The sequence below is a fragment of the Squalius cephalus genome (assembly GCF_949319135.1).
Source record: "Squalius cephalus genome assembly, contig: scaffold_37, whole genome shotgun sequence".
Lineage (NCBI taxonomy): Eukaryota > Metazoa > Chordata > Actinopteri > Cypriniformes > Leuciscidae > Squalius > Squalius cephalus.
The window spans coordinates 1795388-1819808 of NW_027645811.1; the positions used below are offsets into that span (position 1 = coordinate 1795388).

Below are 24421 nucleotides of genomic sequence, written 5' to 3' on the forward strand. Positions count from 1 at the left end.
CTTATAAACTCAAAACTCAATTAAACTTATAAACTAAACTCAAAAACTTGTACACTTATAAACTCATGCATTTATACACTTATAAACTCTAAACTCATAAAGTCTGAGTGAGTGTGTGTGTGTGTGTGTGTGTGTGTGTGTGTGTGTGTGTGTGTGTGTGTGTGTGTGTGTGTGTGTGTGTGTGTGTGCACACACACACACACACACACACACACACACACACACACACACTCACTCTTAACTCATTTAAACTTAAACTCTAAACTCATTTAAACTTATAAACTCAAAACTCAAAAACTCGTAAACTACTTTAAACTTCAAACCACTTTAAACTTCTTAAGTTTAAAGCTTCCAGCTGCCAAGCAACTCCATAGCAACCAAACTTGAGTACCCTAGCAACCGTTTTGCAAGACCTATATCTCTGTATCAGAACATCGTATAGAGATGAGGTTTGGCTCTTTTGACTCATGCTAGCAAACAGCACTTCCAACATGCTACACATGCTAGCAGTAAATAGCTACATGCTAATAGCGATTAGTTAAGTGCTAAATCATGCCAAGATCATGCTAAGAACTCTGTAAAGACTCCATAGTAACCATCTGTGACAACTACCAACCACCTAGTAACACCATAGCAACAGCCCAGAACACCCTAGCAACCGCCTAGCAACCACCCAGAATACCTTAGTAACCGCCTAGCAACACCATAGCAACCACCCAGAACACCCTAGAAACCGCCTAGCAACCACCCAGAATACCTTAGTAACCGCCTAGCATCACCATAGCAACCACCACAAACACCCTAGCAACCGCCTAGCAACCACCCAGAACACCCTAGCAACCGCCTAGCAACCACCAGAATACCCTAGCAACCGCCTAGCAACAGCATAGCAACCACCCAGAATACCCTAGCAACCGCCTAGCAACACCATAGCAACCACCCAGAATACCCTAGCAACCGCCTAGCAACCACCCAGAACACCCTAGCAACCGCCTAGCAACCACCCAGAACACCCTAGCAACCGCCTAGCAACACCCTAGCAACCACGAGAACACCCTAGCAACCGCCTAGCAACACCATAGCAACCACCCAAAACACCCTAGCAACCACCTAGCAACCACCCAGAACACCCTAGCAACCGCCTAGCAACACCATAGCAACCACCCAGAACACCCTAGCAATCGCCTAGCAACCACCCAAAATACCTTAGCAACCACCTAGCAACACCATAGCAACCACCCAGAACACCCTAGCAACCGCCTAGCAAAAAAACGTTCTGGTCCAAACTTTCTCAAGCCAACTTAAAGTTTGTCTCGACGAACTTTTGCATCTAGTTAAGTTGGCTTGAGAGAGCCAACATATTGAAATCCTATTTAAACTTATTATTATTATTATTATTATTATTAAGTTGGCTTGAGAGAGCCAACATATTGAAATCCTATTTAAACTTATTATTATTATTATTATTATTCTTCTGAGCGTAAAAATTTACAACTCAAACTCCTCCTAGAGCTTTAACTCCACATACTCCAAACTCGGCACAGACACTCAAACTGATCTGACTCGGTGTGCTATATCTTTTCAGACTGATCGGACTTACGGTTTTCCTAAAAATGACGATCAAAACTCGAAAAAACTCATTCAAAAACTCCCATTGACTTACATTGGGAGTTCTAAAAAATTCAAACCGACAAAAATTTAAATCTAAACACCTTGAAGACTAAACCAAACTGCCATTCTATATACTAGATGAGCCATTGAGACTAATTTAAACTAATGCACTCTAAACTCATACACTTATAAACTAATTAACTTATAAACTCATGAATTTATAGACTTATGAACTCTAAAACTCATAAATTAATAAACTCTAAACTCAAAAACTCTTACACTTATAAACTCATCAATTTATACACTTATAAACTCTAAACTCATAAACTCTGAACACACACACACACACACACACACACACACACACACACACACACACACTCTAAACTCATTTAAACTTAAACTCTAAACTCATTTAAACTTGTAAACTCAAAACTCCTTACTTGTAAACTACTTTAAACTTCAAACCACTTTAAACTTATTAAGTTTAAAGCTTCCAGCTCCCAAGCAACTCCATAGCAACCAAACTTGAGTACCCTAGCAACCGTTTTGCAAGACCTATATCTCTGTATCAGAACATCGTACAGAGATGAGGTTTGGCTCTTTTGACTCATGCTAGCAAACAGCACTTCCAACATGCTACACATGCTAGCAGTGAATAGCTACATGCTAATAGCGATTAGTTAAGTGCTAAATCATTCTAAGTACTCTATAAAAACTCCATAGTAACCATCTGTGACAACTACCTAACACCTAGTAACATCATAGAAACCACCCAAAATACCTTAGCAACCACCCCGAATGCCCTAGCAACCGCCTAGCAACACCATAGCAACCACCCAAAACATCCTAGCAACAACCTAGCAACCACCCAGAACACCCTAGCAACCGCCTAGCAACCACCCAGAACACCCTAGCAACCACACAAAGTACCTTAGCAACCGCCTAGCAACACCCTAGCAACCCCACAAAGTACCTTAGCAACCACCTAGCAACACCCTAGCAACCACACAAAGTACCTTAGCAACCGCCTAGCAACACCCTAGCAACCACCCAAAATACCTTAGCAACCACCTAGCAACACCAGAGCAACCACCCCGAACACCCTAGCAACCAGCCAAAATACCTTAGCAACCACCTAGCAACACCATAGCAACCACCCAAAATACCCTAGCAACCGCTTAGCAACACCCTAGCAACCGCCTAGCAACCAACCAGAATACCCTAGCAACCACCTAGCAACAGCATAGCAACCACCCAGAACACCCTAGCAACCGCCTAGCAACACCCTAGCAACCACCCAAAATACCTTAGCAACCACCTAGCAACACCCTAGCAACCACCCAAAATACCCTAGCAACCGCTTAGCAACACCCTAGCAACCACCCAGAACACCCTAGCAACCGCCTAGCAACCAACCAGAATACCCTAGCAACCGCCTAGCAACAGCATAGCAACCACCCAGAACACCCTAGCAACTGCCTAGCAACCACCCAGAATACCCTAGCAACCACCTAGCAACACCATAGTAACCACCCAGAACACCCTAGCAACCGCCTAGCAACCGCCTAGCAACCACCCAGAATACCTTAGCAACACCATAGCAACCACCCATAACACCCTAGCAACCGCCTAACAACACCCTAGCAACCGCCTAGCAACCACCCAGAACACCCTAGCAACCACCTAGCAACACCATAGTAACCACCCAGAACACCCTAGCAACCGCCTAGCAACCGCCTAGCAACCACCCAGAATACCTTAGCAACACCATAGCAACCACCCATAACACCCTAGCAACCGCCTAACAACACCCTAGCAACCGCCTAGCAACCACCCAGAACACCCTAGCAACCGCCTAGCAACACCATAGCAACCACCCAGAACACCCTAGCAACCACCCAGAATACCCAAAACACCCTAGCAACCGCCTAGCAACCACCCAGAACACCCTAGCAACCAACCCAAATACCCTAGCAACCACCTAGCAACAGCATAGCAACCACCCAGAACACCCTAGTAACCGCCTAGCAACCACCCAAAATACCTTAGCAACCGCCTAGCAACATCATAGCAACCACCCAGAACACCCTAGCAACCGCCTAGCAAAAAACTTTCTGGTCCAAACTTTCTCAAGCCAACTTAAAGTTTGTCTCGACGAACTTTAGCATCTAGATCGGACTTACGGTTTTCCTAAAAATGACGATCAAAACTCGAAAAAACTCATTCAAAAACTCCCATTGACTTACATTGGGGAGTTCTAAAAAATTCAAATTTAGATTCAAACTGACCAACCGACGAAAATTCAAATCAAAATACCTTGAAGACTAAACCAAACTGCCGTTCTATATACTATATGAGCCATTGAGACTCATTTAAACTAATGCACTCTAAACTCATACACTTATAAACTAATTAACTTATAAACTCATGAATTCATAGACTTATGAACTCTAAAACTCATAAATTAATAAACTCTGAACTCTTAAACTCATTTAAATTTATAAACTCAAAACTCATTTAAACTTATAAACTAAACTCAAAAACTTGTACACTTATAAACTCATCCATTTATACACTTATAAACTCTAAACTCATAAACTCTGAGTGTGTGTGTGTGTGTGTACACACACACACACACACACACACACACACACACACACACACACACACTCTCTAAACTCATTTAAACTTATAAACTCAAAACTCAAAAACTCGTAAACTACTTTAAACTTCAAACCACTTTAAACTTATTAAGTTTAAAGCTTCCAGCTCCCAAGCAACTCCATAGCAACCAAACTTGAGTACCCTAGCAACCGTTTTGCAAGACTTATATCTCTGCATCAGAACATCGTATAGAGATGAGGTTTGGCTCTTTTGACTCATGCTAGCAAACAGCACTTCCAACATGCTACACATGCTAGCAGTGAATAGCTACATGCTAATAGCGATTAGTTAAGTGCTAAATCATGCCAAGATCATGCTAAGAACTCTATAAAAACTCCATAGTAACCATCTGTGACAACTACCAACCACCTAGTAACACCCTAGCAACAGCCCAGAACACCCTAGCAACCGCCTAGCAACCACCCAGAATACCTTAGTAACCTCCTAGCAACACCATAGCAACCACCCAGAACACCCTAGAAACCGCCTAGCAACCACCCAGAATACCTTAGTAACCGCCTAGCAACACCATAGCAACCACCAAAACACCCTAGCAACCGCCTAGCAACACCCTAGCAACCACCTAGAATACCCATAGCAACCACCTAGCAACACCCTAGCAACCACCCAGCATACCCTAGCAACTGCCTAGCAACATCATAGCAACCACCTAGAACACCCTAGCAACCGCCTAGCAACACCCTAACAACCCCCAGAATACCCTAGCAACCGCCTAGCAACAGCATAGCAACACCCTAGCAACCAACCAGAATACCCTAGCAACTGCCTAGCAACACCATAGCAACCACCAAAACACCCTAGCAACCGCCTAGCAACATCATAGCAACCACCTAGAACACCCTGGCAACCGCCTAGCAACACCCTAGCAACCCCCCATAATACCCTAGCAACAGCATAGCAACCACCAAAACACCATAGCAACCGCCTAGCAACAGCATAGCAACCACCAAAACACCCTAGCAACCGCCTAGCAACAGCATAGCAACCACCCAGAACACCCTAGCAACAGCATAGCAACCACCCAGAACACCCTAGCAACCGCCTAGCAACCACCCAGAATACCCTAGCAACCGCCTAGCAACAGCATAGCAACCACCCAGAACACCCTAGCAACCGCCTAGCAACCATCCAGAATACCCTAGCAACCGCCTAGCAACACCATAGCAACCACCGAGAACACCCTAGCAACTGCTTAGCAACCATCCAGAACATTTTGCATCTAGTTTTAATTTAATACTGTGAAGCTGCTTTAATACAATCTGTATTGTGAAAAGCGCTATACAAATACACTTGACTTGACTTGACAATTTACTCATTTAGGCTCACAATAAGCAGATTACATAATTATACCATGAAAAAAATAAAAAAAAATAAATAAATAAAATAAAATAATAATAATAATAATAACTAGAATGTACATTTCCTGAAGAAAATGTGAGTGGTGCTTGCAGTGGCAAAACTCGCAACTCTGCTGTGTCTGTACGATGTTCTGGTGCTGAGATATGGCGTATTCATGTGTTTCAGGTGGTTGCTAGGGTGTTCTGGGTGGTTGCTAGGGCGTTGCTAGGTGGTTGCTAGGGTGTTATGGGTGGTTGCTATGGTGTTGTTCGGCAGTTGCTATGATATTCTGGGTGGTTGCTAGGCGGTTGCTAGGTAGTTGTTAAGGGGTTCTGGGTGGTTGCTAGGCAGTTGCTAAGGTGTCCTGGGTGGTTGCTAGGCGGTTTCTAGGGTATTCTTGGTGGTTGCTAGGGCGTTGCTAGGGCGTTGCTAGGGTGCTCTGGGTGGTTGCTATGGTGTTGCTAGGCAGTTGCTATGGTATTCTGGGTGGATGCTAAGGTGTTGCTAGGCGGTTGCTAGGGTATTTTGGGTGGTTGCTAGGGCGTTGCTAGGCAGTTGCTAGGGTATTCTGGATGGTTGCTAGAGTGTTGCTATGGTGTTGCTAGGGTATTCTTGGTGGCTGCTATGGTGTTGCTAGGCAGTTGCTATGGTATTCTGGGTGGTTGCTAGGCGGTTGCTAGGCAGTTGCTAAGGGGTTCTGGGTGGTTGCTAGGCGGTTGCTAGGGTATTTTTGGTGGTTGCTAGGGTGTTCTGGGTGGTTGCTATGGTGTTGCTAGGCAGTTGCTATGGTATTCTGGGTGGATGCTAGGGTGTTGCTAGGCAGTTGCTAGGGTGTTCTGAGTGGTTGCTAAGGTGTTGCTAGACGGTTGCTAGGGTATTTTGGGTGGTTGCTAGGGCGTTGCTAGGCAGTTGCTAGGGTATTCTGGGGGTTGCTATGGCGTTGCTAGGCAGTTGCTAGGGTATTCTGGATGGTTGCTAGGGTGTTGCTATGGTGTTGCTAGGGTATTCTTGGTGGTTGCTATGGTGTTGCTAGGCAGTTGCTAAGGTGTTCTGGGTGGTTGCTAGGCGGTTGCTAGGGTATTCTCGGTGGTTGCTAGGGCGTTGCTAGGTGGTTGCTAGGGTGATGTGGGTGGTTGCTATGGTGTTTCTAGGCAGTTGCTATGGTATTCTGGGTGGATGCTAGGGCATTGCTAGGCAGTTGCTAGGGTGTTCTAGGTGGTTGCTAGGTGTTCTGGGTGGTTGCTAGGCAGTTGCTAGGGTGTTCTGGGTGGTTGCTCTGGTATTTTTGGTGGTTACTAGAGCGTTTCTAGACGTTGCTAGGGTGTTCAGGGTGGTTGCTAAGGTATGTTTGGTAGTTGCTATGGTGTTACTAGGTGGTTGGTAGTTGTCAAAGATGGTTACTATGGAGTTTTTATAGAGTTCTTAAAATCTTTAATAACGAGTGCCTTCAGTATGGCACGAGGCCTGTGGCCTCGTGCCTTTGGCCGAATATACACAAGCATGGAGCAATATCACAAGGCTACGAGTGTGATATTGCTTTAAAAAATGTAAAAAAAAAATGTTTTTATTATTTATTGGTTTAGGGTGGTTGCTAGGGAGCTCTTAGTGGTTGCTAGGGTGCTGAAACTGGTTGCTAGGGTGTGGCTATTAAGATTTTAGGCCATTACTTATTGGCTGCTTGATAATATAAATCCTCTGAGGGAGAGAGAGAGGGAGAGACGCAGGGCTGTCAGGCCCTTTGGAGTCTGTGTGTGTGAAAACGGCAGTTGGGATTCAAATATTTTTAGAACTCCCAATGTAAAGTCAATGGGACTTTTTTGGCCGCTTTTTCGTCCGCTGTGCGAACATCGTACACCCGATCGCTTAGAAAAGTCATAGCACACCTCTCCTCAATAAGCCGGTCGATTTGACACCTCACTCAGGGGTCTGTGACAAACGGTGCGGGGCGCATTACGCGCCAAACTTTTGTCCAGAATAAGAAGAAGAAGAAGAAGAAGAAGAAGAACTAGAATGTACATTTCCTGAAGAAAATGTGAAATGGTGCTTGCAGTGGCAAAATTCGGCACGGTTGCTAGGGTGCAGTTAGCTAATTTTTAGCAAGATGATAACATGATAAGTATGTGACTGATATAATGCATGGTTGCTAGGCAGTTACTAGGGTGTTCTGGGTGGTTGGTATGGTGTTGTTAGGGTGTTCTGGGTGGTTGCTAGGGCGTTGCTAGGGTATTCTGGGTGGTTGCTAGGTGGTTGGTAGGCAGTTGCTAAGGTGTTCTGGGTGGTTGCTTGGTGGTTGCTAGGATATTCTTAGTGGTTGCTAGGGCGTTGCTAGGTGGTTGCTAGGGTATTCTTGGTGGTTGCTATGGTGTTGCTAGGCAGTTGCTATGGTGTTCTGGGTGGTTGCTATGGTGTTGCTAGGCGGTTGCTAGGGTATTCTGGGTGGTTGCTAGGCGGTTGCTAGGGTATTCTTGGTGGTTGCTAGGGTGTTGCTAGGGTGTTCTGGGTCATTGCTATGGTGTTGCTAGGTGGTTGCTAGGGTATTCAGGGTGGTTGTTAGGGCGTTGCTAGGTGGTTGCTAGGGTATTCTGGGTGGTTGCTATGGTGTTGCTAGGCGGTTGCTAGGGTATTCTGGGTAGTTGCTAAGGTGTTGCAAGGTGGTTGCTAGGGTATTCTTGGTGGTTGCTAGGCCGTTGCTAGGTGGTTGCTAGGCTGTTCTGGGTGGTTGCTATGGTGTTGCTAGGCGGTTGCTAGGGTATTCTGGGTGGTTGCTATGGTGTTGCTAGGCAGTTGCTAGGGTATTCTGGGTGGTTGCTATGGTGTTGCTAGGCAGTTGCTAGAGTTTTCTGGGTGGTTGCTTGGCAGTTGCTAGGTGTTCTGGTTGGTTGTTAGACAGTTGCTAGGATGTTCTGGGTGGTTGCTACGGTATTTTTGGTGGTTACTAGAGCGTTTCTAGACGTTGCTAGGGTGTTCAGGATGGTTGCTAAGGTATTTTTTTTAGTTGCTATGGTGTTACTAGGTGGTTGGTAGTTGTCAAAGATGGTTACTATGGAGTTTTTATAGAGTTATTAAAATCTTTAATAACGAGTGCCTTCAGTACGGCACTCGGCCTGCGGCCTCGTGCCTATGGCCGAATAGGCACAAGCATGGAGCAATATCGCAAGGCCACGAGTGTAATATTGCGTTAAAAAATACAAAAAAATGTAAAAAACATTTTTTTTTGGTTTAGGGTGGTTGCTAGGGAGCTCTTAGTGGTTGCTAGGGTGCTGAAACTGGTTGCTAGGGTGTGGCTATGAAGATTTTAAGCCATTACTTATTGGCTGCTTGATAATGTAAATCCTCTGAGGGAGAGAGAGAGGGAGAGACGCAGGGCTGTCAGGCCCTTTGGAGTCTGTGTGTGTGAAAACGGCAGTTGGGATTCAAATGTTTTTAGAACTCCCCATGTTAAGTCAATGGGACTTTTTTGGCCGCTTTTTCGTCCGCTGTGCGAACATCGTACACCCGATCGCTTAGAAAAGTCATAGCACACCTCTCCTCGATGAGCCGGTCGATTTGACACCTCACTCAGGGGTCTGTGACAAACGGTGCGGGGCGCATTACGCGCCAAACTTTTGTCCGGAATAATAAGAAGAAGAATAATAACTAGAATGTACATTTCCTGAAGAAAATGTGAAGTGGTGCTTGCAGTGGCAAAACTCGCCACTCGGTTGCTAGGGTGTTGTACATGTTTGCATTCGAGCCAACAACCATGTCTGTACGATGTTGTGGAGCTGAAATATGGCTTCTATATGTTGCAATATGGTTGCTAGGTGGCTCTAAATGGTTGCTAGGGTGTGAATACACAGTTACCATGGTGATATTTACAGGCTGTTTTACAACTGAAACTAATGAGCCAACCCCCATCTCTATACAATATTCTGATGCAGAGATGTAGGTCTTGTAAAATGGTTGCTAGGGTACTCTGTTTGGTTGCTATGGAGATGCTTGTCAGCTGCTAATGATGAAACTACAAAGGCTTCTTGTTAGCATGAATGATATAAACCAACTCCCATCTCTATACGATGTTCTGATGCAGAGATATACGTTTTGCTAAACGGTTGCTAGGGTACTCTATTTGGTTGCTAGCGAGTGGCTTGTCAGCTGCCAATCATGAAACTCCAAAGGCTTCTTGTCACTATGAATGATATAAACCAACTCCCATGCCTCTGTGACATTCAGAATGGAAGATATGCCTCTTTGGATTTTGGTTGCTAGGGTACTCTGTTTGGTTGCTAGGGAGTGGCTTGTCAGCTGTCAATGATGAAATTCCAAAGGCTTCTTGTCATTATGAATTATATAATCCAACTCCCATGCCTCTGTGACATTCAGAATGTAAGATATGCCTCTTTGGATTTTGGTTGCTAGGGTACTCTTTTTGGTTGCTATGGAGTTACTTGGCACCTGCCAATGATGCAATTCCAAAGGCTTCTTGTCACTATGAATGATATAAACCAACTCCCATGCCTCTGTGACATTCAGAATGGAAGATATCCCTCTTTGGATTGTTGTTGCTAAGGTGCTCGACAATGGTTGCTAGGGAGGGGCTAGGAAGTGTTGAGGTGATTTATGATTGGCCGTTTGCTGCCCTGAGTCAAACTTGTGTTAACCCCATCTCTTTATGATGTTCTGATGCAGAGATATAGGTCTTGCAAAATGGTTGCTAGGGTACTCTGTTTGGTTGCTAGGGAGTGGCTTGGCAGCTGCCAATCATGAAACTCCAAAGGCTGCTTGTCAGTATGTATGATATAAACCAACTCCCATGCCTCTGTGACATTCAGAATAGAAGATATCCCTCTTTGGATTGTTGTTGCTAAGGTGCTCGACAATGGTTGCTAGGGAGGGGCTAGGAAGTGTTGAGGTGATTTATGATTGGCCGTTTGCTGCCCTGAGTCAAACTTGTGTTAACCCCATCTCTTTATGATGTTCTGATGCAGAGATATAGGTCTTGCAAAATGGTTGCTAGGGTACTCTGTTTGGTTGCTAGGGAGTGGCTTGGCAGCTGCCAATCATGAAACTCCAAAGGCTGCTTGTCAGTATGTATGATATAAACCAACTCCCATGCCTCTGTGACATTCAGAATAGAAGATATCCCTCTTTGGATTGTTGTTGCTAAGGTGCTCGACAATGGTTGCTAGGGAGGGGCTAGGAAGTGTTGAGGTGATTTATGATTGGCCGTTTGCTGCCCTGAGTCAAACTTGTGTTAACCCCATCTCTTTATGATGTTCTGATGCAGAGATATAGGTCTTGCAAAATGGTTGCTAGGGTACTCTGTTTGGTTGCTAGGGAGTGGCTTGGCAGCTGCCAATCATGAAACTCCAAAGGCTGCTTGTCAGTATGTATGATATAAACCAACTCCCATGCCTCTGTGACATTCAGAATAGAAGATATCCCTCTTTGGATTGTTGTTGCTAAGGTGCTCGACAATGGTTGCTAGGGAGGGGCTAGGAAGTGTTGAGGTGATTTATGATTGGCCGTTTGCTGCCCTGAGTCAAACTTGTGTTAACCCCATCTCTTTATGATGTTCTGATGCAGAGATATAGGTCTTGCAAAATGGTTGCTAGGGTACTCTGTTTGGTTGCTAGGGAGTGGCTTGGCAGCTGCCAATCATGAAACTCCAAAGGCTGCTTGTCAGTATGTATGATATAAACCAACTCCCATGCCTCTGTGACATTCAGAATAGAAGATATCCCTCTTTGGATTGTTGTTGCTAAGGTGCTCGACAATGGTTGCTAGGGAGGGGCTAGGAAGTGTTGAGGTGATTTATGATTGGCCGTTTGCTGCCCTGAGTCAAACTTGTGTTAACCCCATCTCTTTATGATGTTCTGATGCAGAGATATAGGTCTTGCAAAATGGTTGCTAGGGTACTCTGTTTGGTTGCTAGGGAGTGGCTTGGCAGCTGCCAATCATGAAACTCCAAAGGCTGCTTGTCAGTATGTATGATATAAACCAACTCCCATGCCTCTGTGACATTCAGAATAGAAGATATCTCTCTATGAATTTTGGTTGCTAAGGTGCTCGACAATGGTTGCTAGGGAGGGGCTAGGAAGTGTTGAGGTGATTCATGATTGGCTGTTTGCTGCCCCGAGTCAAATGAGACCACCCCCATGTTTCTATGACAATTCAGTCCTGAGATATCCCTTTGATCTCTTTCAATGGAAGTCTATGGGACTTGTTGCTAAGGTGCTCTAAATGGTTGCTAGGGCGTGGCTTGATAGCTTCACAATGATCCTGAGAGACTGATTGGTCATCTGAGTAAGATGAGCCCTCCCCCTTGTCTCTATGACACTGTGATCCAGAGCTACGTTCATTACAAAATCCCTATGCAATTTACCATAGTAGGAAAAGCATGTGTGTTTCACGGGACATTCCTTCCCCATAGTAAGTCAATGGGACAACTTTGGGACGCTCCTGCCCCCCAGGGGTGCAACTTTTACCCCATTGTGAGGTATGTTCTTACAGAGCCTGTCAGCCTCTTCAAATGTGGCAAATCACACGTTTCTGCAAAATCCTCGCTCAGAGCTATGAGTGCTCAAAGTTCGTCGCAATGTTAAGTCAATGGAACTTTTTGGGGCGCTTTTTCGCCCCTGGGGCGAACACCGCACCCCCGATCGCTTATAAAAGTCATAGCACACCTCTCCTCAATAAGCCGGTCGATTTGACACCTCATTCATGGGTCTGTGACAAACGGTGCGGGGCGAGTTACGCGCCAAACTTTTGTCCAGAACAATAATAAGAAGAAGAAGAATAATAAGTATGAGCAATAACAATAGTGATGCCTTGCTTTCAGCAAGCACCACTAATAATAACTAGAATGTACATTTCCTGAAGAAAATGTGAAATGGTGCTTGCAGTGGCAAAACTCGCCACTCGGTTGCTAGAATGTGGTACATGATTGCATACGAGCCAACAAACATGTCTGTACGATGTTCTGGTGCTGAGATATGGCTTATTCGTGTTGTTCAGGTGGTTGCTAGGGTGTTGCTAGGGTGTTCTGGGTGGTTGCTAGGCAGTTGCTAGGGTATTCTGGGTGGTTGCTAGGGTGTTGCTAGACAGTTGCTAGGGTATTCTGGGTGGTTGCTAGGGCATTGCTAGGCAGTTGCTAGGGTGTTTTGGGTGGTTGCTAGGCGGCTGCTAGGGTGTTCTGGGTGGTTGCTAGGCAGTTGCTAGGGTATTCTGGGTGGTTGCTAGGGTGTTCTGGGTGGTTGCTAGGGCATTGCTAGGCGGTTGCTAGGGTGTTCTGGGTGGTTGCTATGGTGTTGCTAGGCGGTTGCTAGGGTATTCTGGGTGGTGACTAGGGCGTTGCTAGGCAGTTGCTAGGGTATTCTGGGTGGTTGCTAGGCGGTTGCTAGGGTGTTCTTGGTGGTTGCTAGGGCTTTGCTAGGGTGTTCTGGGTGGTTGATATGGTGTTGCTAGGCGGTTGCTAGGGTATTCTGGGTGGTTGCTAGGGCGTTGCTAGGCAGTTGCTAGGGTGTTCTGGGTGGTTGCTAGGCGGTTGCTAGGGTATTCTGGGTGGTTGCTAGGGCGTTGCTAGGGTGCTCTGGGTGGTTGCTAGGGTATTGCTAGGCAGTTGCTAGGGTGTTCTGGGTGGTTGCTATGGTGTTGCTAGGCGGTTGCTAGGGTATTCTGGGTGGTTGCTTGGGCGTTGCTAGGCAGTTGCTAGGGTGTTCTGGGTGGTTGCTATTGTGTTGCTAGGTGGTTGGTAGGGTATTTTGGGTGGTTGCTAGGCGGTTGCTAGGCAGTTGCTAGGGTGTTCAGGGCGGTTGCTAAGGTATTATGGGTGGTTTCTATGGTGTTACTAAGTGGTTGGTAGTTGTCACTGATGATTACTATTGCAGTTCTTAGCATTTTCTTGGCATGATTTAGCACTTACCTAATCGCTATTAGCATGTAGCTATTCACAGTTAGCATGTGTAGCATGTTGGAATTCCTCCTTGCTAGTATGAGTCAAAAGAGCCAACCCCCATCTCTATATGATGTTCTGATGCAGAGAAATAGGTCTTGCAAAATGGTTGCTAAGGTACTTTGTTTGGTTACTAGGGAATGGCTTGGCAGCTGCCAATCATGAAACTCTAAAGGCTAGTTGTCAGTATGAATGATATAAACCAACTCCCATTCCTCTGTGACATTTAGAATGAAAGACATCCCTCTATGGATTTTGGTTGCTAAGGTGCTTGACAATGGTTGCTAGGGCGGGGCTAGCAAGTGTTGTGGTGTCTCATGAATGGCTCTTTGCTGCCCTGAGTCAAACTTGTCTTAACCCCATCTCTTTATGATGTTCTGATGCAGAGATATAGGTCTTGTAAAATGGTTGCTAGGGTACTCTGTTTGGTTGCTATGGAGTTGCTTGGCAGCTGCCAATGATGCAACTGCAAAGGCTTCTTGTCACTATGAATGATATAAACCAACTCCCATGCCTCTGTGACATTCAGAATGGAAGATATCCTTCTTTGGATTTTGGTTGCTAGGGTACTATATGGTTGCTAGGGAGTGGCTTGATAGCTGCCAATCATTAAACTTCAAAGGCTTCTTGTCACTATGAATGATATAAACCAACTCCCATGCCTCTGTGACATTTAGAATGGAAGATATCCCTCTTTGGATTTTGGTTGCTAGGGTACTCTATTTGGTTGCTAGGGAGTGGCTTGATAGCTGCCAATGATGAAATTCCAAAGGCTTCTTGTCAGTATGAATGATATAATCCAACTTCCATGTCTCTGTGACATTCAGAATGGAAGATATCCTTCTTTGGATTTTGGTTGCTAGGGTACTCTATTTGGTTGCTAGGGAGTGGCTTGATAGCTGCCAATCATTAAACTTCAAAGGCGTCTTGTCACTATGAATGATATAAACCAACTCCCATGCCTCTGTGACATTTAGAATGGAAGATATCCCTCTTTGGATTTTGGTTGCTAATGTGCTCGACAATGGTTGCTAGGGAGGGTCTAGGAAGTGTTGAGGTGATTCATGATTGGCTGTTTGCAGCCCCAAGTCAAATGAGACCACCCTCATGTTTCTATGACAATTTAGTCCGGAGATATCCCTTTGATCTCTTTCAATGGAAGTCTATGGGACTTGTTGCTAAGGTGCTCTAAATGGTTGCTAGGGCGTGGCTTGATAGCTTCACACTGATCTTGAGGGACTGATTGGTCATCTGAGTAAAATGAGCCCGCCACCTTGTTTCTATGACAATGTGATCCAGAGCTACGTTCAATTCAAAATCCCTATGCAATTTACCATAGTAGGAAAAGCATGTGTGTTTCACGGGACATTCCTTCCCCATAGTAAGTCAATGGGGCAACTTTGGGACACACCTGCCCCCCAGGGGTGCAACTTTTACCCCATTGTGACGTATGTTCTTACAGAGCCTGTCAGCCTCTTCAAATGTGGCAAATCACACGTTTCTGCGAAATCCTCGCTCAGAGCTACGAGTGCTCAAAGTTCGTCGCAATGTTAAGTCAATGGGACTTTTTTGGCCGCTTTTTCGCCCCTGGGGCAAACACCGCCCCCCCGATCGCTTAGAAAAGTCATAGCACACCTCTCCTCAATGAGCCGGTCGATTTGACACCTCACTCAGGGGTCTGAGACAAACGGTGCGGGGCGAGTTACGCGCCAAACTTTGTCCAGAATAAAAATAAGAATAATAATAATAAGTATGCAAGAGAACACTAATGATGCCTTGCCTTTGGCAAGCACCATTAATAAGTATGCAAGAGAACACTAATGATGCCTTGCTTTCAGCAAGCACCATTAATAATAATAAGTATGAGCAATAACAATAGTGATGCCTTGCTTTCAGCAAGCACCACTAATAATAAGTATGAGCAATAACAATAGTGATGCCTTGCTTTCAGCAAGCACCACTAATAATAATAATAATAATAATAATAATAAGTTTAAATAGGATTTCAATATGTTGGCTCTCTCAAGCCAACTTAATAATAATAATAAGTTTAAATAGGATTTCAATATGTTGGCTCTCTCAAGCCAACTTAATAAGTTTAAGTACAATATCAGTAAGTTGGCTCTCTCAAGCCAACTTAATAATACAACAAGGTTTGTTTCTAATGGAATTTATTGATTAAATATATCCCCAAAATATCCCCAACTGAGCAAGCCAAAGGCAACAGTGGCAAGGAACCGAAAAACTCCATCAGGTGACCTAATGGAGAAAAAAAAAACCTTGGGAGAACCCAGGCTCAGTCGGGGGCCAGTTCTCTTCTGGCGTTTATGAACTAGAGACCGGATTTAAAAACATCAAAAACAATAAAACAAAGACAAAGTCACTTATATTAAACACTTTTTTATTTATGTTTTTGTTAACAGAAGTTATCTTGCGCCTTTAATTGCCTCGATCCGCTATCGTCCTGTCAATCATCTGCCTCATTCTCGCGGGTCGCGGCTATGATTACAGTTTCAGTAAAAATGTATTTCACCATCATCGGTACCCACCCTCAGTCGATTGGCATTACAGTATTTTCAATCACCATTCCGTGGCAAAACGGAGCGTCTAAAAGAAAAGCTGTCAAGCGCAGCTTCACCACACACAGCTAAATAAAACAGGCTGGTGGCAGACTAATAATTAATATTTCTGATGTAAAGATTTCTGTGAAACGTGTAAAGTTGCACAGAAGAAAGCCCAATAGGACCTGCCCTGTACAGTTTAAGAATCTGTAGTCATAGTAGAGGACTATTATTTTGTTGAACAGACCTGACCTGAGCGACAACTGATGACGTCACATGCTCAGATTTGCTTGACCAATCGGTGGAAGAGGGCGTGTCAGGCCGCCCACATGTGGAAAACGAATTTTGAAGTCATTTATTCGTTTTTTGCATGGAAACTAAAAAACGAAAAATCAAGCCGAAATCTCGTTTTTTCGTTTTTTTGAAAAAACGAAAAAACGAATAAAGGGGCCATTTTCTCGTTTCTGCTTATTTCATTTCAAATTGGAAAACAAACTATAGTTTGTATGGTTAGACTAGAGCGCTGACTTTGTGTGTTTGACTGAATTGTTTGCTTTATTTGTATAGCTTCTTATACCTTTTACTTATACTTTTATAATGGCTAATATTGATAAAAGTGAAATGTAACAAAAAGAGACTGGGTTGAGTTTTGTCATTTTAAATTTTAATACAACGAAGATGATCTGTAATGGTGTTTACTGCAAAATCTGTTGTTTAGTACAAATGCACATATTGCCTGGACCATATTAAAATGTTTAATATTTTTATATTATATTTAAAACGAAAAGAGGCAGGTTTGTGTTTTATATTTCGTTTTGTTACAGTATAAATAGGCAAACGTTATGTGCAGTGAATATAATCAATACGCGTTGCCTGAACCACATTTGTGTGGCTATAATGTTTAAGATTTCTTTAAATGAAAACGAAAAGAGATACTGTGGTGTTTTATAACATATTTCGTTGCCTAAAATATACACAGATAACCGGAGTAGCAGAACGAGCTGAGTGACGCGCGCTGCGTCAGAAGGTGGGCGGGGTTAGGATTTCCCAAGATTTTCCATGATGAAAGTGACCAATCATAAGAGGGTCAGTGCCCTCCTTGGTTTCCGCCCCCAAATTGTCAAAAGTCGTGTAGACTCGAGGGAGCAGAAATCAGCTGAGCGAGCAGAAATCCACTGCGCGAGCAAAACAGCATTCCGCGAGCAGAAGCCCGCTGCGCGCGAGCAGGATTCCACTGTACAAGCAGAGTTAACCTATGAGAGTATGCCAGGCGCTCGCTCGCAGCTACCTGTACACCTCTCGGTTGTTGAATTTGTGCGCGAGTACTTTTATCATGCCAGCTGAAGGTTCATTTTTGCGCTTGTGAAATAACATAATGTGCTCGTGAGCATGTCTTACACGCTCATAACATTTGACTAAAAAATGACGCCATATTTAAACTTAACTGTACATTTCGTAACCGCCCCTTTTTAGGGGAAAACAAACCAGACTTCCCATAGACTTCAATACAAAATAGCGGCACAAAACAACGTCCGTACACAGCCGGCAGACGTGTATAACTTCAGAAATCACTTAGATGAAATATGTCGAGTAATTATACGTTCACCCTGCCTTCCATAGAGCGTGAACGATACGTTTATAAACTTAATTTGGGCAACTTAAAAACATGTCCCTACCAGCGTCAAATTGGTCTAACAACCCCACCCAGTGGCCAGAAGTGTCTTACCCGGACATTTACTCGTACCTCATCGAGTCACCAGGTAGCCAGTGAATGATTTTACTTCGGTTTTAAGAAGTAAACATCTTTAAATGTATAATATTATGTCTTTATATTTAGAGGAGCTACTGAGTGCACTTTTCTGTCCAGCCATACAACTAGCCTGATTTAGCTTTCGATAGCATCATCCGTAATTCATGATATTTCCATAACAGCAAGATATTGATGATGGCAGGCAGAGATGGGCATAAATACATGGAAATGTATTTGAAATAAAATAAAAATACAAAATACTGTGTGGAAAAATTTAATTAAATACAAATACATAATAGGGGTAGCCTATTGTGTGAAAAAAAAAATGTTTAAATACAAATTACATGTTTGTAAGGGTTAGTACACGTCCTCAATCCGATACTGTGTATGGTGCTCGCCGGTTTGTTTTCCCCTAAAAGTGGGCGTGAACCTTTTCAGAGACGTTCTATGACGCTACGCCGGTTGTATGTATAGACCAACGCTACTTTTGCGTCATCGAAGGGTAACGCCCCTTTTTGGGGGAAAACAAACAGATTCCCCTGAGAACAGAACTCGCTCGCTCTAGACCTGCAAAGTTTCTTGATAGCAAAAATCGCACAAACATACACTCTCTTTGGACTATTCAGACATCTACCACTATCTCGTGGAATCACCAAGTAAGTAGCCTATTTTTTTTTTGTCATTAACACACTCATAGTATGACAAACTAGACGATGAGGCCATGTCAAGAGGAGTCGGTGGTTTACTTGGATCATATTTCACTTGATTTAAGCTATACCAGAGAATGTCTAATAGGAAGAGAATTGGCACTCTCTGCTTACTTCCGGGTTCTGGATTGGTTGCAGTAACACGTCTCTGTCCATGCGGGGGCGCTCGCGAGCGAGTGCAGAATGAATGGAGGTCTATGGCGAAATACCCCTCAAAACCCACTTTTCTCAGGATATAATTTTTTGTCTAGTAATTTGAATGTTGTATTCGAAAGGAGATGCAAAGAAATTACACATTGCTGGGTGTTAGATTTTTTTAGAGTCACTTATTTGGTTTAAAAAGTCTTTTAAAATGTCAATGACGTCAGAATGCTGACGTCATTAGCAGAATGCTAGCGTGTTATGGGCAACAACAACTCAACCTGTAAGAAATAGAAAAGAAATAAGTACCCAGATAGCAGGCAGACGTCGATTCAACGTTGATTCTTAGTTGTAAAGGTTAGTATCAATCATCAATCAAATTTCAACGTTGGATCAATCTTTACTATTTATTACGTTGAAAATAAAACATTGATTCAATGTTGAAATGCGGTTGAATGGCGTGTCTGACGTTGATTCAACGTTAATTCGATGAGCAAAGTGATGTTGTTTCAATGTCAGGAGAGACGTCGTTTCCATGTTGGTTCAATGTCAGTTTGCTATCTGGGTAGGCTACTCGTTCATTCAACTTTCGACCTATAACCCATGTTGAACTTGCAAAACCTACAATAAAATCTGAGATTTCTCAACGGCATTTGGGTGAAAGAGACACATTTAGCCGTCTAGCCCCATTGACTCCCATTCAGTCTGCACTCGCTCGCGATCACCCCCAGTGGAATTCTAATGGAACTGCAACCAAAATCAATACAATGGGGCTTAGAGTTCTCAACGGGTCGGGTCGGCCCGACAAACCCGACGGGACCCGCGGGTTCGGGTCGAAAATATAATCAAATGACTCGGGTCGGGTCGGACCTCGGGCTTAATCTTTTCCGCTCAGTAAAAAAAAACAACAACAAAAAAAAAAAAACCCATTTATTAATCATCGCTGCTGTTCACCGTAAAGAAAGTCTTGCTGCTGCGTGTAACGTGCATCATGGAGAGGGGCGGCGGCAGACCTGACGCCGCTGCGTGCACGCCTTTAGTCTGGAGAAGATGGAGTTGGTGAGAAGTAAACTTGCCGCAGGTGAATTCACCGTCGCTACTACAGCCTATTTATATATTTAAAGTTTATCCCATACAGAAATGTAATATATGTCAATATATGTAAATTACATATATAATGTTAGTGCCCATGTATGTCTGCTGCATATATGAGAATATATGCAAAATTCATATATGTAAAACACATATACATATATGAAACATATATTTCAAAATATATCAAAAATGGCCGTTTTCATGTAAGTGCCATATATTTTCCCGTATATGCACATAAATGTGAAATATATGTAAGACGCATATATGTATACACGCATATATGGCGCATATATGTATACACGCATATATGGCGCATATATGTATACACGCATATATGACGCATATATGTATACACGCATATATGGCGCATATATGTATACACGCATATATGGCGCATATATGTATACACGCATATATGACGCATATATGTATACACGCATATATGACGCATATATTTATACATGCATATATGACGCATATATTTACACATTCATATATGTACTTATTTCTATAGTACATACTTTCACATGTATTAGGGATACAAACCTTATATCTGAATGCCTTGAAATTAAATGCCTATAGTTGGAGATTGTCTATTGTGTGAATACCAAATATAGTATTTTAATACAATAATGCAGTGTTTTCTTTGTCATTTTTGACAAATACATCCACAAAGTACCATAACCATATGCCACAGCTTTAAAAATGCATCAGTATCACATGCATGTACACTGTAAAACTTTTCACTGTAAATTTACAGTTAAATACTGGCAGCTGGGTTGCTATCCACATACTGTATTTTTACAACACTACTACAGTAAACAGCATTTACAGTACTCCACTGTAATTACCAAATACAGTATATACCACATTTTACATTAAACTTGTCGACAGCAATAAATTGTATTTTTACAGGGAAAACTGCTTTTATTATTACATAATTAAAATATTATACTTTAAGGTTTCATAAGAGTAGTCACACTAGGAAAAAGAAAACATTTTCTGGGTTTTAAAACATTTATTTAGTTAAAATGCCATCTGTGAACATGTTGGCTGAATTACTTTTTAAACATAAAATGCAATTTTAACACTTAAACAGGTAACAGTTAGCACTTAATTAAAGGAATAGTTCACCCAAAAATTTAAATTAGCACATGATTTACTCACCCTCAAGTCATCCTAGGTGTATATGACATTATTCTTTCAGACGAATACAATCAGAGTTCTATTAAAAAATGTCCTGGCTCTTCCAAGCTTTATAACGACCATAGTCCATAAAAGTGCAAATGAAATCCCATTCAAAGTCTGCAAGGTTTCGCAGAAGTGAGGACACCTGTAGGCTTACAGTGGTGTTCTTGTTTTGCACAACTTGGCCAGTTTTCTTTGAAGTTACTTGTCCTTTCTTTGTTTTTGATCCACGTTCAGGATTGATGTCAAGAAAGCGTCTAAAAGGCAGAAAAAAACAACAACTAAATATTATTAACTGAGTGTATATATTTTGACAAAGAGAGACAGCACAAAAGCGGTCTAAAACTGAACAACATGAAAAAAATAAAATAAATGCAATGTTGGATGTTGTGAGAAAAAAAAATGCAATGTTGGATGTTGTGATCAATAACTGATATTTTTTCTGCCCTGGTAAAATACATCAACTCAATGTGTCTGTTTACATGCACACTGTCAACTAACTAAATTTTTGGAAGTGGGGTTGCCAGATTTAAAGTTTTATTCTACAACTTTTGTCTACTCATCACCCAGCTCATTAACAATATCATGCCCTCATCCGGTGCCATCAGAGTATCAGTGGAAAGGCAGTCTTTAGACTCTCCGTTTATATAGAGCACACACTGCCAGAATCCAGCCCAAACCTTTGTGACAGAAATAATTTAACTTAATTGCAAGCCTTGCAAGTTTATTGCATATATGACAACATGATTTACCAGACTAAATGCATGTTTGCACCCAAAAATTTTAATTCTGTCATTATTACTCACCCTCAAGACTTTTGTTCATCTTCGGGACACAAATGAAGATATTTTTGATGAAATCTGATAGTTTTGTCCTTCCATTGATATCAATATCATTGCAACTGTCAAAGCCCAGAAAAGTGGTAAAAACATTGGTAAATATATACCTACAGTGGTTCAACCTAAATATTATGAAGCAGGGTTTCTGCACATTTTTTAAAGTCAAATTTAAGGCTTTTTAAGACCTTTTTAAGACCCGAAGAAATCAAAATTAATACCATGCATTAGGGGTGAGCAATATTGACAAAATATGTCTCGATCGATATTTTCAAAGTTTTCTTGATAATAATTAGATAACATTTTACGGATTGTGTTTCTGTGCTTGGTGCCATGGCTTGTTTAGGCCTGTTGACAGCTGACTGACAAAGATATTCATATTCTATGCAGTGGTCAGTTTACAGCAGTGACAGAAATTAACATTTTTTATTAAGGGGTAATATATTTGCCACCTTAAATTGATTTCAAGGGGCATTTTCACCTATATACGGACATTTGTAGATGTTTCAACAAGATATCTTTCACATCTACTGCAGTCAGATTCACCCGTGTTCACTCTGAAGGAATCACTCACATGGCTGGGCACTTGTATGACACATCAAGGATGTTAAGAGGCTAAAAGCAGGTTTAAAAATTGAAGTCAACAGGGTGCAAATTTTAAAAAGAGGATAACACGGTGTAGGCAACACCGATTTTTGTCGTTGTTCTCTGTATTGACAGCACTCCAAATTTACAAAAAATTAGCTCAATGTTAAAATTGACCGGAGTTCTCCTTTAAGGTTGCACTAGTTACATGGATTATTTAAACAATGTTTTTACTAGCTTTCTGGGCCTTAAAAGTTGCAAAGACGTTGCTGTCTATGGGTGGTTCAGAAACCTCTCAGATTTCATCAAAAATATCTTAATTTGTGTTCTGAAGATGAACGAAGGTCTTACAGGTTTGGAACGACATGAGGGTGAGTAATTAATGACAGAATTTTCACTAATCCTTCAACTGAAAACAACTTGCACTGATATATCTTAAAATATATGACTGCCACTGTTTTATCTCAAGATGCACACCAGTAATGTTTTTTTTTTTTTTAATGATACATTATTATAAAAGCTGCTTAAATACCCTAATTTTATTAAGGCCTAGACCTGGCTTAAGCTAAGCCCTGTATGGAAACCAGGGCCATATTGTTCATACCAGTAGTCAACATAATAAATACTGTCAAGTCAAGGTTAGTGACACAATTCAGTCTAATATATATATATATATATATATATATATATATATATATATATGTATGAATGGCAAATATGCCAATGACTAACCTCTGACCAAACTCAAGGTGCTGCCTCTTCCTGGTACTGCAAGCTGAAGTTATAGGAGGAGGCAAACAGCGCTGCCAGGCCAGTGATGAAGAGGCTGTGATGCTTCACACACACCTTGACCTTCCAAACTTAATATCCAGCACTGGTTGCTTAGAGATTGACCTGTAATGGAATAAAAAAGAAAATAAAAAAAAAGAATAAATAAATAATATTAATAATTAAAATAACTACTGTGGGTTCCACTGTGGTTCGATGTAGTTGTCTATTCATAGTTCTATGAATTAAATTTTTCAACTAAAAATTAAAATTGGTTAGAATGCTAAAATGCACTGGCATATAATTTTGTTTGTTTTAAGCATAAACTCACTTAATTTTGACTTATTCTTTCAGAAAACAAGACAATTTTTACGTGTCTAATAAATGCTTCTTCATGTAAGAATTGTAGATATCTGGACTGGAAACAAAATAAAAACACTAATTAAGAAAAACATATTTTGCAGTAGGGTGAGTAAATGATGGCTTTTCATTTTAGGTTTCATCTACCCCTTTAATGTTTACATACCAGGAAATAAGTCGTGGACTTTCTGGCAAATGTAGATTGCTGGACATCAGCGATGCAAATTTCTGAAACAATTTTTAAAAAGGACAGCACAACCTTGATCAACAGAACCCAAAACATAAAACATATTACAAATTAATGAGATTTGCTGAATAATCTCTACTTATCTGCTTGAAGGATAACACCGTCTAACTTCTTTGAATTAGGGAGTAGTTGTAGGACCATGGGATGGCAATCAGGAACAGGCCTACTACATTTGAAAACAGCATTAGGAACATGGATTTTCATGTGCTAGCAAAATTCTGACAACGATTCAAAAGCACGATCACAGAACTGACAGAATTTGACAGCATTTTTTTTTTTTTTACAACATAGACTATAACTGTAACACTACTTAAAAGCACTTACATTAACAATGGCCATCAGATTACAAAGCCTAAAACGAAAAAAAATATCAAATGCACGTCATGCAAATAGCATGGTAAAGGTTGTCTATTATATGAAATGTCGAAGTTAACGTTACTTGGTAAACAGGTGGAACAGAGTCAGTGAATTGCTTGCGCGGCCACGGTAGTAAACCGCGTTCGCAAAATCAAACCAAATACGTGAAAACAATGTAGAAATGCGAACGCAAAAAAAAAAAAAAAAAAAACTTATATATTGGCTTACCGTATCACTCAGTTGAACAATTCTCCAT

General features: G+C 42.0%; 1 long non-coding RNA gene across 1 annotated transcript; it reads right to left on the bottom strand.

The window, feature by feature from the left end:
* Positions 1-21122: 21122 nt before the first annotated feature.
* LOC307154207 lies at positions 21123-23918 on the bottom strand. Its single transcript, XR_013820301.1, has 3 exons — positions 23728-23918; positions 21819-21913; positions 21123-21269 (listed from the first exon to the last, which is right to left on the bottom strand). It is a non-coding gene; the product is annotated as an uncharacterized lncRNA (long non-coding RNA).
* Positions 23919-24421: the final 503 nt, after the last annotated feature.